Genomic DNA, 12277 nt, shown 5'->3' with positions numbered 1-12277 from the left:
GGCCGTCTCATAGAATTTTTTTTATTTTATTTTATTGTTCAGTATTTTCTGAAAAGAAATGTCAAAAAAAAAAAAATCCTTGTTTTTGTCAATAAAATATTTATCTCCAAGAATACATCTGCAATAATTCCACTGTCTGTAATTGCTTGTAGTTTTCACTCCTGTAAAAGAGGCCAATATCATGTTGCTTAAAATTTCCTTGAAGCTGTGCCTATCACTAAACCTTGCTGGTAGAACATTGATATAACTTCACTGATAAATGTTTCTTTTTGTCCAGAGAGTTATAAGTAAAGATGTTTTTCCTTCTTTCTTTCTCCCTAGTTTTTCCATCTCCCCTTTTTTATTGCAATTTGTTTCAACCTTACTTTATTCTCTTCCATGACACTGGGGTCACATTTCCCCTTCCTTTGCTCCTATTGATTTTTAAATAATTGAACTAGGGGTGTGTCTTGGTTTCATGCAAAAGAGGGGAAGGGGAGAAGGAGGGCAAAGGCCCCTTTCATCCTCCCATCTGCCTGTCAGAGGACAGCCTGTTGAATAATGTCATGATATGGAATACTATTAAAACCAGGGCATGCAGAAATACCATAGAAAAGTGTCTTCTCTTCAGTATATTATTTGAAGAAGTAGGTACAAGGCTGTCTTCACTTGGGAATGTCTTTTTATGAAGCATGAGTTCAACATATCTGTGTAAAATATATCTTGCTTGATCTTTCCCTTATGCATTCTGCTGTGCTTTGTTCACTGAAATGGGCTTCTTTAAGGCAGAACTAGTAGCTGCTTTGAAAAAGAGCAACTGAAGACTACCCCCACCAAAAGGGCATTTTGTAGGCATAAAACTGTAAGTGAGCACATCTACTGCCACCAGCTGCCCTCTCTGACTTGGCTGATGGTGGGTAAGCATAGCTGGATTCAGGGCAGCATCTCAGAGGGCAACTTGTGGGCAGAAATACAGCAAATTAAGGATAAGCTGGACAAAAAGTACATGGTCCTGAAACTGTCTTAATAATAGGCTGGCTCTACAGTTTTAATTTTTGTTGCAGCCTTGCAAGACAAACACCTAGAGAAGAAGGAAATGGTTATTTGTATCTTTTGAGGCGTGGTGGTCTTCAGATTTTCCCTAGTCCTTCCCCTTACGTGCCTTTTCACTCCACAAAGTGATTATGAATGATCACAAAGTGATTGTGTTTTCCCTGCCTGTGACTTTCTTTGCCTGCAGAGAATCTCACATGGAGCCTTTGCTGCCTGCCCTGTCTTATTTTGTTCTGTACTGAGGCTATCAAAACAAAGACCTGCCAAAGTGCAACCCCTCATTTATAGGGTTGTGTTCTTTTACCTGGCTTTGGAAGCTCTTGTTAACTACCTTCCCTTGAATGTGAGAAAGGCAGCCCTTGCCTCTAAGCCTTATTTCACATGGATAAACCTGTGTTGCACAAACAGGCTGAAGGGATTTGCTCATGCTGTGCCTTTAATCCCATCTAATTCAGAGCAGATGGCTCTGAAAGCTGTGCAGGAGGGAACCCAAAGCATGAGCCTGTTCATCCCCACACTGGGGTCTGCTTGTCTTCAGCAGGGTATTCCCAGCTACCCACACAGGAGCCTGATCTTCAATGTCCCACACTTGTAGGAGACCAGAGTGTCTTTTCGCTGGCCTGCCTCAGCTCATTATTCATAATATTCTGCAAGAGTTTAGTTAACCTTAAACCTTCCTTTGTCACATAAAATCCTGTGACACCACTGTGGAGGAGGAATGCAATCCAGTTAATGGTTTTTACAAGCAGTGAGCATTCAGTGAGGTGAGGAGATGCAGGTGCAGCCTATGATACTTGACTGATAGGTGATGAACTGAGATCAAGGAGTGATGGGTTTACTGTTTACCTCTTCCAGAATTGGGTTAAGTATACCTTTTGAAAATACGCAGTGACGGACTTCTCTAGCAGCCCTGAGAAGGACTGGTTGCCCTAGGGTACCTCATGTGGCCTGTGGTTTCAGTATCCTTCAGCTGGCTCCTACTTCTTCCAGATGCTGTAAAATACAAAGGCAACAGGCTGTTGCAAGCTGGGCTTTATTCTGAAGAAAGGAAGGATAGATGTGGTGTCCTTATGGTAGATAAGAATGAACAGTATCAAGTTTTTAAAAATTGCAAGCTCCACTTTGTTCAGTCCAATCACAAGATGTTATGATGCTAAGATGATAAAGTCAGCATTTGAATTACCTTCAGATTTTCAAATTTAGTTGAGGGGTAAAAACTTCTTTTTTAATGGAAGCTGACAATCTGTTATAATAAGTATCGGACCTTTATAAAAGACAGCAAATATAGCAAACTCATGATAAGAATTACTGATACTGAATCCATTTCTTGCCCTGAGGTACACTGAGTAACAGTTCATAGAATTTTTAAGCCAGCAAGAGGAGCTGAAGATACTATCATTATTTACCCAAATGAAATGAATTATGCTTTTACTAAAGCTTTTTTAGCTAGACATCAGGACTTACAGTTCAGTGAATTCAGCTTACGTATTTATACAAGTCCCATCAATTTGGTATCCGAATAGCCTGTAAAATTAAAGAGTTTCAAGGTGACTGCCCCTTGGCATTAATTAAAGTAGCCTCTCCTTTCCATGAAGATTAGACTATCCTGTTTTACATATGAAGTCACACTTTTAAGTCTGTTACTCATGGTTCGACAGCATTGGAAGATTATGGGATGACCACCTTCAAAGAAATAATGCTTGAACCTCAAATCAGGGTGGTTTGTGATTTTGGTCTTTACTTATTCAGGGTAAGATAAAATATAATATTCTACAAAATTTAAGATCATTTATGATTTCTTTCTTTTGCTCCAGCAGTAGTCAAAAAACTAGAGGTACAGTGTAGGTTGTTTAGGCTTTCTATATCTGCAGCATCAAGGACATGAAAAATGAGTCCAGGAGACACATGAACAGTGAGAAGTTTAAAGCATTAAAGAGAGACTACATGAATTATCCACTGGATTTGAAAAGTGAAATCAATGGTCTGGATACCTTTGTAAATCTTATTTATTTGTCTTTGGTTTAATGGCTTAGATACCTTTGTAAACATCCTATCTGTCCTAATGAGGCAATAACCACAATGTGAAGTAAGAAAATAACATGAATAACATATGATCTGAGAGTCCCTCCAGTTATCATGGGCTCCTTGATTCATGAACCAGATCTCACTTTTCTGGATAATCTAAACACACTGGATTCAATATTATGTAACCATATTATAGCATCATACTATCAACAAATGTACAGTTAGCAGAGTGGTGTGGCTAGTCTGATATTTTACAGGTCATATAACTAGAAGGATTATCATAGCAGAAAGAGATAATTAAAAAAAAAAAAAAAAAAATGGAAGTACTTGCCCACGTCCTAGGCTCACAGAAAACCTCTAAAGGGAAAGTTCTCCATCAGCGACCTTGATCATTTTTTTGTTTCTTTAGTGCAGAAAAATTAGAATGCTATGGAAATAGTTTAGCAGACCGAGCAGCATTGGAAGTAGATAATTACTACAAACTTTTGAATATATATAGTTTTACTTATCAAAGTTGGTTTTATTTGGGACACGTCTGAATTGCCTATATATTTTCATAAACAAGGAAAGACAAAGCTGTCTGGTCACCAAGCATTCAGTGCTGGGCAGAGAATACTTACTCCTATATGAATACCTACCAGAAATAAGCAGCACAGTAAATCAAAACAATTTCTATGTCTCTGTATAAACAAAGAGAAAGAGAAGGGAAGAGAGTTCAATGGAGGTGAGGGTGTGTATCACTTCCATGATTTCTTACTGTAAATTATAGGAAATACCTGCAGAAATCCACTGAAGTCTCTCTCTTGCTGTCAGTGTTCTGAGGGCCGTGTTTCAATTTCATCTTCTGACAACACTGGCACCACACAGTAGTCAGACGTGGATGGGGGCAGTTGTATTTTGCCTTAGTTCCTGAAATCTGTACACTCTGTGTTGCAATAGTTGCTTGGGTACATGTCCTACATGGACACTACTGAAGAAATGTATTTTCACAGAAGTTAAAAGAAAAACACAACTGTGTTTGCAATCAACTGCACAGCAAAAGCCTCTTGTCTCTTTTTCACCTGCATGCCATCCCCTACACAAGGAGAAATTTCCACACAGTCTCTCTACAGGCTCTCTTTCTACAGGCTCAGTACTGTTCAGCGATCAAGGCTTGGGACCCTGCTATCATAGTTGTGAGAACCCTCAATAAATCAGGAGAGATACAGGAAAAAAAAAAACAAACAAAAAAACCAAAAAAAACCAAAAACCAAAAAACAAACAAAAAAAAAAACCACAAAGATATTATCTCCCAGAAATCTGAGTAGTCTCATACTGCTGTATTTTGTAGAAGATCCTAAAAAGTCAGTGATTTGAATTCATAAAAAGGCTCTAATTCCAGACATGCTTTTTTAAAGTGTTGTAGTTTATCCAGTGATTTTTAAGTACTGGGACCAGAAGTTGAGTCCTGTATGGTGCAAGAGATGGGAAAGAGTTGTAGAAAAGAGACAGTGTCAATAAACATCTAGTGATTTGTTATTCAGTCCTCTCTCAAGAGAAGGAGTTTTCTAGGTCACTGTAATGTTATAACATGATGGAAAACACAGCGATAATAGTGGTGGAGAGTCTTTGACTACAGCAAGTGAAGACAAGCTGAAATGAAGCAGCTACAAACAAAGAAATGGGAGGAAAAAAAAAAAAGAAAAAAAAAAGAAAAACCGCCACTTACCTTTGCTTACCTTTAGAAGACCTCAAATAGACAGGGATCTCAAGCAAGATACTCTTGCCTCTACTGCCAACCCTTAAATGAGGTCTGGGATGGCTCCACCCCTTCCAGTCACTCAGGTGCATTGCATGCACCTGAGCTCCCCTGGGTTGGCCCTGCCTTCCCACCAGGTGCTCAATCACTGTTTCAAGCCGCAGTCACCAATATTATTCTTAGGTACCTGAGGTCAGTTTATTCATTTGGGATCAATTGGCAGAAGTCTCCATGAGATTCTACCCACATATGCTGAGAAGTTTCTCTGATGTCTTGTGTTTCTTTGCTATGTTTTAAGAGGATTCTACCCTTGAGAGGGCAGTATGGTCTTAAAAAAAACCCTGGAGTGAGGTAAAACTTGAATACAGTCTAATTCAGGTGTTTTTATAAAGTCTTGTAGACTTCTCTCCAGAAACCATTAGGTCCTAATTGCCTCACTAATGTTATTTCATATTGTAACTGCAGCTCCCCACTCTTGATATTACGGCACCCAGTGGAATGAAAGTAGGTACTTAACTTTACCATGTGCTCTACTGTAACCTTTTCAGTCTGTGATTATTATTCTGACAATGCACGCTTGTTCATTATTACTTAAAGGTGTCGTCCCTTCCACCAGGACAACATGCTGCTGTGTAAATTAGAGCCATAACTAACCTGGTTCAGTGCTGAAGCAAATGCCTTTCCTCTGACGAGCTATGAATTAAGGTCTTCTCTTGTCCCTATGGAAGGAGCCTCTCTCCTTCATTCCTAATAAGGACGATGCTGAGATGGATTTAAAAGGTTCTTTCCTGTGAAAAGGGTTGATCTGTGATAATCTCCTATAATCTGAAGTCTAAGAGCAAACTCAGCACTAGGCCTGGACTGTAAATCCACTTTCTCTTTTCTTTTTCTTTCTTTTTAATTTCAAAACTCTTAAATACAGTCCCTTCCTCTCCTCTTCCATTAGGGACATTAAGGAAATGCCTTTCCTATTAAGATTCAAATTGGATTAATTATTATTAATCTCAGTTCCAGTAATTGCATTCCTTCTTCACTGGTCTTTTAGAAATAATACGCTGTTAGGCTACAAACTGCATATTTGCAATATATGCTACCCTCACAGTTGATATTCTTCCTCTATGAATGCAGCAGATGTTGTGCAGTTCAGGAAACATAATTATTTTCATTTTAACTGACCATTAAAGCTCTTAGAATTACATTTTCTAAGTAAATCATTCAATGAACTTGATTTGTTCTGCTCTTGCTTTGTTTTCATTCATGAATTACTTCTGAACTACCCTAATTTTAGCAAATATTTGTCTAACTTGCACATCATTTTGGAGGAAAACATTATTCTAGGATTTATGCTCATATTGCTAATTTTGGCTATTACATTCCCTATATAGCCATTTGTGATAGATCAAATGTTATTACTGCTACTCCCTTGCTGGATGAGAATAACTTTTTCTGTGGCCAAGTAATGAAGAAGACATGATGAACTGCAAATAATGAACGGAGAATACTTGTACTCATGTGGGAGTACTATGTGTTAATACAGGCAGTGGTAAAAGGACCATTCCCCACACATCCATACGAATGAAAAATAAGTGACGTGAGTGTAAATTAACTGAAGATAACACAGGATAGTCAAACCACGCTGGAACCAAAGATGTTATGAGTCTGGCTGGGTTTTCATCATTGCAGGTGGAAAAGAGAGCGCGATTTCCTCATCAGCTGCTTTTCAACAAGGAAAAAGTATCAGTGAGATAGTTAAAAATTGACTTTTACCAGCACAGGAAAAGATCGTGCCCCAGCCGTTTTGGGCAGGTCTACTCAACAAATCTTATTGAGTGCTCTGAGGATGACAGAAAAGGAGACAAAAATGTAGACCTGAGGAAGCACTATTGCAACCCTTAAAGCTGCTGTAATCTATATAGGTCTCTAGCATTGATTATATTACTTGGGAGGTTATGGAGCTTGTTAAGGTCAGAAAAAAAGTGCAGATCTATCTCTGTTCAGCACATCTGGGGCTGAAATTTTGTGCAGAAAGCATATATGAATATTTCTGTGAAGAGTTATTTTGTACTTAGCTTTCATACATAGAACCATGTAATTGCTTGAGTTGGAAGGGAGCTTTGAAAGTCATCTGGTCTAACTTCTCTGCAATGATCAGGGACACTTACAGCTAGATTACATTGCTCAAAGCCCAGTCCAACCTAGCCTTGTATGTCTCCAGGGATGGCTCATCCCCCACCTCTCTGGGTAATCTGTGCTTGACTACTTGTCATAAACTTTTTTTTATTCAATATAAATCTCTTCTTGTTTAGTTTGAAACCACTTCCTCTTGTCCCATCACAGCATACCCAGCTAAACAGTCTGTCCCATTCTTTCTTGTAGCCCCCTTTATATACTGAAAGGCTGCTCCCAGGTTTCCATGGAGCCTTCCCCTCTCCAGGCAGAACAGCCTCACTTCTCTCAGCTTGTCCTCGTAGGGGAGACATTCCCTCCCTTGGATCATTTTTGTGGCCCTTCACTGAAAGCATTTCAAAAATTATCCCACTGCAAATTGTAGATTCTTCTTGGTGCATTCTGGAGAGGATTTGGCCAAACAGGATTTCATACCAAATAAGAAGTGCAGTTGCTTGTAATCATCACAAGTAGTGTGGATAAGGGGAACACTTCACTGCTTTCTAACTACAGAAATTAAGTTCTGTATACATATACAAGCTGGATATATAATAATTAGCTTATTAGAACTAGTCTCAAAAATAGCCAGAAGGGTATGAGAACCTCTCCTCACTAAAATGAGATCCAGGTCACCTGCCCTAGAGATTAACAGTGAAGCTCATCACCAGGTATAATCCATATTAATGCCATATGCAATTTAACTGTAGTGGCATTAACAGCAAATCTAACATACCTGACAGAGTAATACCTTTCAGCTGTTTGAAATCTGGGTCATCAATTTGATATTCCCAAGGGAGGGAAAAAAAGGCTATGAGTTTGCTATATGAAACAATGACAAAATAATGGGTCAGTGTTTTTACTGTTTAAGTTTTTGTTTTTGTTTTTTGGTTTTTGGTTTTTTTAGAATTGTCCATAAATAGCCATTGCTGAGCTAATCAAGAGTGAAGAGCTAGCAAGGCACAGAATATTGAAGTACATTCATCCCATCTCTTGAAAGAGCACTGAGTGGTGACAACTGCTTCTCAGAAAACTTAGACCTTCAGTTTGTGAATGAAGAAGGAGCTCCATTCAGCTAATTATTTTTTTACACCGAATAATTCAAACACTGGTCTCTGGAAACAAAAACAGATATAGCAGGGTAACTGAGAAAGGAACGTCGCCAGCTGGATTCAGCATGTTTGTTCTCACTGATGCACTATTGCTTGTCTTGTCACAGAATCGCAGAATTGTAGGGACCTCTGGAGGTAAATCAAGTTCAACTCCCTGCTAAGTTAGTTTCCTTACAGCAGGTTGTGCAGGAGGGTAAACGGAAAGATTGTGACTGTCTTCAGAGAAGGAGATTCCACAGCCTTTCTGGGAAGCCTGTTTTAGCATCAACTGAGCTTACATGTACAGCAGATTAAAAAAAAAAAAAAATCCTCTCTCCTGAAATCAAGTGATAAATTAGTGAAGGCAGGGAATGGAGGATGTAAGAAACAGGAGGAGGGGTATGTTCTGATTCCCAGAAGACCAGTCCTTCTGCTTCTGTAAATTACTCTCACCAAGGAAGGATAAGTTCCTGAATCCCATTCAACCTTACGCTTGGTGGTCTTTCCTGGAGGAAGTCTAGCTGAGGCAGCTCTGACCCGCAGACTTCAGCCAGCCTTGACTGCCAGCAGCACACTGATCTGGGTGCCCAGCAGGTTGCAGATAGCTGTAGCCCAGGAGCTGCAGCCAAAGCTGCCTTGTTCTCATCTGTATTCATGACTTCCAACCAATGCTAACCATTAGCCAACACTTAGCATATCACAGGCAGTTACATTTCAATCATTTGAATCTGTGTAGTCATTTTGGATCTGTTTGTGTAGCAACCCAACCAAATAGCAAGCTGAGGCTCTCTGGCAGCCGTTGAAAGCATTTGTTCTAATGGCTCCCAGACAGATTGCATTTTCATGCACCTACTGAGCTTTGCACTGGCCTTGCAACCCAACTGCAGAGATCCAGAATCCCACTGAGCTTTCTTTGACAGAAATCTATCATCTTACATCCTCTATTAACAAGAAGCCAGTCTTCTAGGGACAGCAGCTTATCTGGATAGAATTGGCACTATACTGCGTGTTTTCTGTGTGTCTTCCCCAGATATCACTATACAGTCTGGCACAGGGCAATGAAGTACCCTGGAAGACAAGATTGTTTTTCTATATAAATTTTACATTATATCCAGAGTGGTATTTGAATAGAATAGAGAATGGTTGATCTTTTGTTTCTCAAAATCAAGTGAGAGGTGCTTCTTGAGGTCATGGTGGTTTCTGTTTGTTGGTTTGATTTCTTTTCTTTCTTTGTTTTTAATTTGTTTCTGTTTTATGGCACAGTTTCTGGTTTAATGTAGTTGCTACTTATTCTGTTGTTGCTTTTGCTGCACACTTCGGTCTTTATTTAGTAAAATATTAAGACACACAGGAGGTGCACTCTAGCCTTCTTACAGATGAGGACATCATCTCCACATCTGTGCATTTCCAAACTCCTCTGCAACCCACTCCCAGATGACTAGGGATTTTTCTCAAAGTCAGGTTTGACAGGCTCAGAGGTAGAAGCTTTGAAACAAGAAGAGTAATTCAAAAATTGCTTCTGTTCCAGTTTTGATTGTCAGGGTATGAATTTCAGAAGAAATCCTTTGCTTCCTTATGGAGATTAGGATAAAAGCTTAGTCACTCAAGCTCTGAGACAAAGATTTAGGGAGTTTTCCTGAAATGACCAATGCCAAATTCTATCACAGGATACTGAAATAAAGAAGTCTGCTGCACTAATGTGGTATAACGTGTTCTTACATGACCACGCCTCCTGTTCATGCTGTGATGTGTGCAGTAGTCCCTTTCTGGGGATCACACTTCGTCTGGGACTGCCTTTGTGTGCAACACCTATTCCAGCAGTGACCAGCATGAATCTGCCTGTTGCAATAACATTTGGATCACGTCAGTCCACTGAGTGCCATTTTTCTGTCTATAGTACATCAGATCCGTGGGCCTAGTTATTTGAAGTTTCACATCTCTGAGTCATGTTCAAAGGAAAGAAGATTAACACATCCTCTCTCTGGATTTCTGTTTCATTCTCATTACCATAGGGTAAAAAGTAGATGTTTCACAGCATGCAGCCTTGCCTATGCTTTCTCAGATGCTACATTTCATACCAATATACCAGTAACATAGGCAAAGAAAACCAACATCCCTGAAAGTATAAATAGAGTCTTATTTGGATAATCTGCAAGTGGTGGGACACTCTCTTAAATGTGCCTTGTGATACTCTTTGAGAACATTACAGAGACCTAATCAAAAGCCTGCAGAAAACATCCCTATTGTACATGCACCATAAAGACCTAATAGGATTTGTAAATAAAAATTTATAGATATTATGCATTTTTCTTCTCCTCACAGCTCCTGCATGTGTTCTCCCTACACATGTATCACCCTCATAACAGAGCAACTGAGCTAAGAGCTATGGGTTTTCCTTTCACATGATGGCTCGATGCTATAACAGCGCTGGAGCTTAGATCTCATCTCTTGTATGTTCTCTATAGTTCCCTGGACAACTACCAGGAATCATGGAGGGGGTGAAAAATGGATATGGCAGTAGAAAAAAAGGATTATACTAAAGCTAAGAATGTGATAAAACTCTGGGTAGTAGAAATTAGATTCACTCTTGGGGTTTGTGAGACTAAGGGTTTTCAAGCTATACAGATGAGGAATGCTTAAACACATTTGTTTAGGAAGAACAAATGAGCCCTAAGTTTTTGGTGGCATTATCACTGATGTTTTTGTTGGTTTTTTCCCCCATTGAAATTGCCTGCACAAATGTGTAAAATAAAATAAAATGAAATAAAAAAGTCACTATTATAAAGGCTGACCATTCAGTAAATTCCAGGTGTAATGTGAAACTTGTGGGTAAGTGTGCAGGAAGTCTCTACTTCTAAGGTTAAATGCACTTTGGCACAAATCCTTGTCTGCTGCAGGTCTTCTCCTCCCCTGCAGATTGTCTGATGTCTGCTTCTGTACTGGCACGGCTGGGGGCTGACTTCATTGTTACTGATCTATACAGTATCAAGAACAATCAAACTGTGATGACCAACCCTGCAATCTGACAAGTAATTAATGGAGTACTCCTCTCTTGTTTCCAGACTGAAGTTCATGGATTGTAAAGTCAGAATGCACTTTCTCCTAGTAAAGGGTGTGGAATATCACTGTTTCTGTGCCCAGGCGCCTCTTACGACTGAGTTTAACATCTGATGCAGCTGACTGATCCTCCCAAAATCCAAGCCAGCCAGCAAACAAAAGAATCAGTTTGTCAGTTTAACCAGGAACACTGAATGTAAAACAGTAGCTGCCTATGGCTTGCTTGTCTTCATGCAAAACAGAAATTCTCACTTACCTATAGCACTTGGTGAAAGAATCTGTGAATAAGTGCCCTAATGTAGGAGCTAAGTCTCTGCTGCAGTCATACGAATCCCCTCACCTTCAGTTAAGTTCTTTTGGAGCTCTGAACTCTACTTTCTGGGATGAGATGCAAACTATCAATTAGTTTCCCTAGAAACAGGAGGTTTCTGGTCTCTTTTTCATCTCATTATTATTTCATTAAAAGAAAGAAATTTTATCATTACCTAACAGGAAAATTTGTGTATAACTAACCATAAAGTTAAAGAGCACAACATAGACATGTGTGCATGTGTTTACATAAACATGTATGCATGAATACGAATGAAAAAACATGCTGATATATCTATATCTCTATATGTTTATATCTGTGGCATTTACCATCTGTTAGCAGTGTAATACTGGAAATAAGCATCTGGCACTGTTTCATATAATAGGGCCTTTTGACAGCTGATGCTAGGGAATGCTGTACCTTTGGGGATTACCAAGTAATTAATTAGGAGTAGGTAAACATACTGCAGAACACAAAATTCCTATACTGAAAGCAAGAGTGTCAAGGTACTCTTAGATTTATTTTTCATCTGGCCTAAAGCCTAAAATCAGATCTAATGCTTTTTGGCGGGATGTCCTGACTATGTTTAGGGCAGTTTTTGTTAAAAATGAACAGTGAAAGATGTTAATAATCTTACTTGTTAATTTTGCATCTGCAATATTACAACTCCACAATTGCCCACTGAAAACAGTGCAGAGAGAATCACTGAAAAAGATTCCAGAGAAATAAACTCTGAGATGTGCACTGCATGAACCATATGGTTTGCTATTTGTTACCCATGGGTTAATGGGTGCAGAGCACTGGAAACAGACTTGACATTTTAGCTATTGAAAGGCTAAAACATTTTCTTCCTTATCAGAT

Source organism: Coturnix japonica, chromosome 3 (genome assembly GCF_001577835.2).
Source record: "Coturnix japonica isolate 7356 chromosome 3, Coturnix japonica 2.1, whole genome shotgun sequence".
Classification (NCBI taxonomy): domain Eukaryota; kingdom Metazoa; phylum Chordata; class Aves; order Galliformes; family Phasianidae; genus Coturnix; species Coturnix japonica.
The sequence above is the reverse complement of the archived record's forward strand: the minus strand, read 5'-3'. Positions refer to the sequence as shown.